General features: G+C 39.2%; 1 protein-coding gene and 1 pseudogene across 5 annotated transcripts in view; both read right to left on the bottom strand.

Moving 5' to 3' along the window:
* The window catches only part of Erc2 (ELKS/RAB6-interacting/CAST family member 2), a 1,093,013-nt gene that overhangs the window by 206,717 nt on the left and 880,296 nt on the right, over positions 1 to 6,000 (bottom strand). The gene's annotated exons all lie outside the window — the stretch shown is intronic.
* LOC105742227 lies at positions 4,008 to 5,562 on the bottom strand (annotated as a pseudogene).

Here is a 6,000-nt window from a genome sequence, read left to right as displayed (position 1 = left end):
GAAGAAGAAGAAGAAGAAGAAGAAGAAGAAGAAGAAGAAGAAGAAGAAGAAGAAGAAGAAGAAGAAGAAGAAGAAGAAGAAGAAGAAGAAGAAGAAAGAGCCTGTTACCAAGCATTTTTTCTGGATCCAATCTCAGAAATGGAAGCAAGATCACAGGATGTGACCAAGGAGACTTATATGTGGGTGACCTGTTACAGGAAGGTAGAATGCCTGATTTCTCACTGACACTTAGCTCCCTCTACTTTGGAGACAATAAGAAGCAAAGTCAGAAGGACGCTCTGCCAGGACATCCTAGATTTTTCTCTATGCTCAATGGAGTATTTACTCAGTGATTGTATCACACATCACTCTAAAATTTTCCTTAAAGGGAAACCGCTTTCTTATTCCTCCATTCTTTTGATGGTGATCAGAACAATATTTACTGATCAGTATGTTTTAATTGAAAATATATTTCAAAAAGCAATATTTTCACTTGTTTAAAAGAAGATATCCTTAGAGAAAGCCTGACACTTTCTTCCTGTGGGGGTGAGCCACAGCTGGCCACGATTCACCAGTTTCTACCAGTTAACAATAAAAAATTATGTCCTATTCTAAGGAAACAAAAGAAAAATTATAGTGAAGTTGTGCATTTCCTTTCCTGTCCCTAAAGACAATCTGAAGAAGTGATTCAATATGCCAAATTAAGCCAGGAGAATTTATCCATATCTAATAGGGATTAGCGAGTGTTACAACACTGAACATGGCTTCAACATAATTTATATTCCAACTTCTAAGGAGCTGGGCTTAGCATGGCCTTTTTCTACTCCTGACAAAGGAGGCTATGTAGCATAACCATGCACTGTCCTCTGAGAATCTTTATCATGTGTAGGCCAAGCAGGAGTTCTTTGCATGTGACAACAGAAAGTTTTTTTTTAATATAGCAACACTAGCCACAGAATCCGATTTAAAAACTACCTACTAATGGGAGATGCAGGAATTTCTCCCCTCAAGCCCAAGAAAATTGTGCTGGAAGCAGAAAATCTAGTGACGGGACTCTCTTTGCTTCTGGCCAAAGCTAGGTATCCACCTGCGACTTTGAAGACTTTAGAAACAAGTATAAGTTACATATTTGGAGGGGGAAGATAATGACTCCCTAAACTTTGAGCTAGCCAGCTCTGATTGGGCCTGCTCCATCCCATTTCTCATCAATACTTGCCAAAAGTACAAAGAGGCATCTGGGACATTTGCTCATAGTATCTGGTATTAAGATAAATCAGCAACACTTAAGTGTCTCTGGTTCATAAAAAATAATCCCTTGGAGATATCTCTTCCCTCTCCAAAATATCAACGTTTTGGTCCCCTGCCTTATGTTGAATGCTTGACTAGAAAGTTCAGGAACACACAGGCACTTGCTGGAAGCCAAACCTCATCTTGAAAAGCCTCAGAAGACACTGACTCTGGCAGATCCCCCCAGGAGCCTGGACAGCCCAGACCTGGCCTGAGATATAAACACCTACTTCGACTGGGAGGAAAACATCTGGGTCCAAACCAAACTGATTCTTCTAAGTCATGTTTGTTCATTGTGTACTATTTAGTTCTCTTCAAAGATAAGTCAAGGTTTGGCCTCAAAAAAGCAGGAAAGGAAGGTCTAATTATAAACAGTGACACTCAAATTCATTCTTGTTTGGTGAGGAAATAAGTCAAGTAGGCCAGGGTTTATGTGGAGAGGTTATTGCAAGACACGGTTCAGGACCATCATTCCTCAAAGCACCCCATGGGAATGAAAAAAGACAGTCCCATCTTTACATCCCAGAAGTGAGAACAATTCTCTCTGTATTTGAATAGCCCTCAGAGTTTTGAAATAACTTGTTTCAGGGAACACACTGCATCATCATCATGATTCCTTGTGAATTCTGCATGAAAAAATACACATTGTACATGAAGGTAGGATGGTGAACCTGCTAACCATCAGGTTATACAACCAGCACCAGGAGATGTACCAGGAGTATACCTCCCAAAGGAACAAATTCAGTCTTCTCCCTGTTGTCTTTGAAATCTAGAATCCTCAGATATTCCCTGGTGTGGGGACAGGCACTGCGATGGGAAAACAAAGGCACTAAGGATGCTGCCTGCTGCGCAGACTAGCTGAATCTCCACACTGGCTAATCAATGCTGTGATGACGTGGCTTCCCCGTCAGCAAAAAACACAGAATGATCATATTTCCTCTTCAAGGTTTTCTGAGGGCTGCAATAAACTGCAAACAGCACAACATCTGCCAGTTAGATCTATCTTCAGGAAGTATTAGCCAAATAGGGGCTGGGGAGATAGCTCAGTAGAATAAGCGCTTGCCTGGCAAGCACAAAGGCCTGAGTTCAATCCCCAGTTCTGAAAAAAAAAATTATTAGCTGTCTTTTTAAAATTTAAGTTTATTGATATAGCTTAGATGTACATTAATGATCACATTCATCATAAAGAATTTGGACCTGAATATGATAGATTTCTCTTTCACTTTTTTCACATTCCCTTCCTTATTTACAAAGCTTTGTTTCCATTTTATCCTTTCTTGTCTCATCTCCTCCCTCTTCTCCTTTCTTCTGTATAATTACTTCCTATTTCACACTATTATGTTTTCATTCTTATTTACAATTTCAATATCTCACAACAGAGAGATAATGTGATATTTGCACATGCTGTGTCAGTTTTATTTCAATTAAGAGTATGGTCTCACAATTCATCCATTTAGCTATAAATGTATCAAGCTTATCCCTCTTTATGGCTGAATAGTATTCCATTGTATATTTAAAAAAAACACATCTGCTTTATCTGTTCCTTGGCTGATGGGCATTTGGGTTGCTTCCAAGGTTCAGCTATTAGAAGTTGTGCTGCTATAAATATGGATGTGCATATATCGTTGTGGTATGATGCTTTTACTTCTTTTGGGAAGATACCAAGAAAGGAATAGCTGAGTCACATGGAATCTCTAGTTCTAGATTTTTTAAAGAATCTCCACATTCCTCAGTCCTGTGTGCCCACCAGGCCAGCCCCTGGGGCATGCTGAGCCAGTGACTGAGTCCGGGCATGGTCACGCACACCTGTAATCCCAGCGCTGAGGAGGCTGAAAACAGGAGGATCACTATAAGTCCAAGCTGCATAATGAGATCTTGGACCAAATACATAAATGAAAAAAAAAAGAATCTCCACACTAATTTCCACAGGGGTTGCACCAGTTTGCACTCCTTCCAACATCGGAGAAGTGTTTTTTCCTCACAGCCCTGCCAGCATTTATTACTGATTAATTCTTTCTGGAATAAGATGGAATTTCAGTGTTGTCTTATTGTATCTCAGGAATGATTGGTGATGTTGATCATTTTGTGGATGAGTGATTTTTTTCATGTATTTATTTGCTATTTGTACTTTTTCTTCTGAGAAATGTATTCATTTCAGATGCGCACTTTTGGATTGGGTCTTTAAATTTAGGAGGTCTGTTTTTTGTTTGTTTTTTACAATTCTTCCTATGTTCTAGAGAAGTTCTTTCTTGGAAGAACTACTGGCTAAATTTTTTTTCTGCTGTATAGGTTGTCTCTTCACTCTGCTGGTGATTTTTTTATTATCATTATCTAAAGAAAATATAGGGCTAGGGATATAGCCCAGAGGCACAAGTGCTTGCCTGGCAAGAGCAATGTTCCAAGTTTGATCCTGATTAAAAAAAAAAAAAATGACAGGGTGGGGGGAATACAAAATAATAAAAAAAATTATGTGTTGGTGATTTCTTTTGCTATTCAAAATAAGATAAAAATCCTGTTATTGATCCTTTGCAGTACTTCCCATGAGGTCTTAGTTTTGTAAAGTCCTGCATACACCTATGTCTTCAAGTTTCTACCTATTCTCTCTTCCAAAAGATAGTATTTCTGTTTTTAGATCTTTGATCTATTTTAATTTTACTTCAGTGCATGGTGCTATACATGGGTCTAGTTTTAGTTTCTAGTATATGAAAAGTCAGTTTTCCCTGCACTATTTGTGTATTTATTTATGTACTCTGAAGACATACTTTTATTGAGCCTCTGAGCTCCAGTTCTTTCTCCTGCACAGTCTTGGTTCCACAAAGCTGCCCAGCCCTGTGAGCAGCCATAAGACCTACCTTGTACTTGCAAGGGCATTTCTGTGGATGGTTGAGGTTTGCCAATGTGCTGGTGGTTACCACCTCTGAAGGGATGCTCCACAGGATTCATGGCCACATCATCTACATGTGGCCAGCAGCTCCTCTTTGCCTTGTATTTATGGTAGGCTCAACCAGCCTTCAAGGCAGATTTATCAATTCTGCCACTGCCAGCTACTACACAAACAACAGCTCTGGTGGTAGAGGAGATGACCTTTTTGGAACCCAAGGGCAACTTCACTCTGGTCTTCTAGATTTCACGGTTGTGGGAAGTGACTGTGGCAGGTTCCCAGAGGTTTGCTAGCTTGCCCAGGTCCCCAGGCTTCTTCACCAGGCAGCACAAGATGGTACCTTCAGTCATGGTGCCCACAGGGAGAACACTGCCAGTACTGAGTTGGACCTTTTTGTTACAATACACAAAGTGGCCCATGTGGATGGCCTTAGCAGTGCTGAGCAGCTCTGTGTGCTTCTTAAATCAGTAAGCATTCTGGAAGGCCAGCTTAGTGAGGGGTGCACTGTTGCTGGGTCACAGATGATGTCCTTGATGTAACTGTGCAGTCCTACAAAATCTAGGATAAGTAGAGAAGCATCCTGCAATGATTCATGCTTCTGTGAAACACAGAATCAGCACTCTTCCTCTGTCCAGGGGTCATGGGGCCCATAATGGTGGGGGCTATTCTTAAGTTCAGCTGAAAGGGAAAATGCCGCATCCATGGGGTGCCTTATCTTCTTCTAGCACCATTTATCAAAGGTGCTGTCTTTCTTCCAGTAAATGTATTTGGCTCCTTTGCCAAAGATGTGATGGCTGAGTGTCTTTTGAGTTGTTCCTGCATCTGCTAAAATGTTCCACTGATCCTTAGGGCTATAATTTTTGTTTTGCCAGTACCATGCTGTTTTAATCACAGTAGCTCTATAGTATAATTTCAAATCAAGGATTGTGATGACCCATTTTGCTACTGTTGCCAAAAATTGTTTTTGCTATTCAAGATCTTTTCTGGTTTCAAATGAATTTTAGGAATGCTTTCTCTAGTTCTGGGAGGTATGCTAACAGTATTTTCATTGAGATTGCATTAAATGTGTATAACAATTTTGGGAACGTGGCCATTTCAATATGTTGCTGTTTCTTGTCTGTGATCAAAATATATCATTATACTTTCTGACATTCTCTTTGATCTCCTTTTTTTCAAATATTGTAATTTTCAGTGCATAGATCCTTTACTTCCTTTGTTAGATTGATTCCTAAGTATTACACTTTTTTGGATGCTATTGTGAAGGGTATGTTTTCTTGAATTTTTCCCTCAGTGAGTTTGTTGTTTGCATACAGGAATACTATTGATTTTTCAGTGCTGACTTTGTATCTAGGTATGGCCCTGAATCTGTTATTAATCTTGGTGGAGTTTTTGGAGTCTTCTTTGTAGACTATCATGTCGTCTGTGAATAATGATAATTTAAATTCTTCCTTTCCTACCTTTGTTCCTTTTCATTTCTTTGTCTTGTGCTATTTCCCTAAGAGTTGTTTCCAGAACTATATTGAATCTAAGTGGTGATAGTGGGTATCTTAGTCTTATTCCTGACTTTAGAGTGAAAGCTTTCAGTTTGACAAGAGAATTCATTAGCAGTACATTTTGAGGAGGTCTGATATTGTACCTTTGCTTTCATTCATGAGGTTTTAAAAACTTTCAATGGAATTTTTAATTTCCTGGATGTTCATCTATATCTGTTTCATGGATTCCATTTCTGTCCTATGTTGGGCATTCATGGTTTCATTATTTTTTATACACCCCTATTTTCTATCCATGTCTACTTTAGATTTTCTGAGCAAGTCATTTACTATGGTTACCATCTCTTCTTTTAACCTCCAATA

The sequence above is a fragment of the Octodon degus genome, unplaced genomic scaffold (assembly GCF_000260255.1).
Source record: "Octodon degus isolate 3935 unplaced genomic scaffold, OctDeg1.0 scaffold00043, whole genome shotgun sequence".
Lineage (NCBI taxonomy): Eukaryota > Metazoa > Chordata > Mammalia > Rodentia > Octodontidae > Octodon > Octodon degus.
Note: the sequence above shows the minus strand (reverse complement) of the source record. Positions and strands in the feature narration are given on the sequence as shown.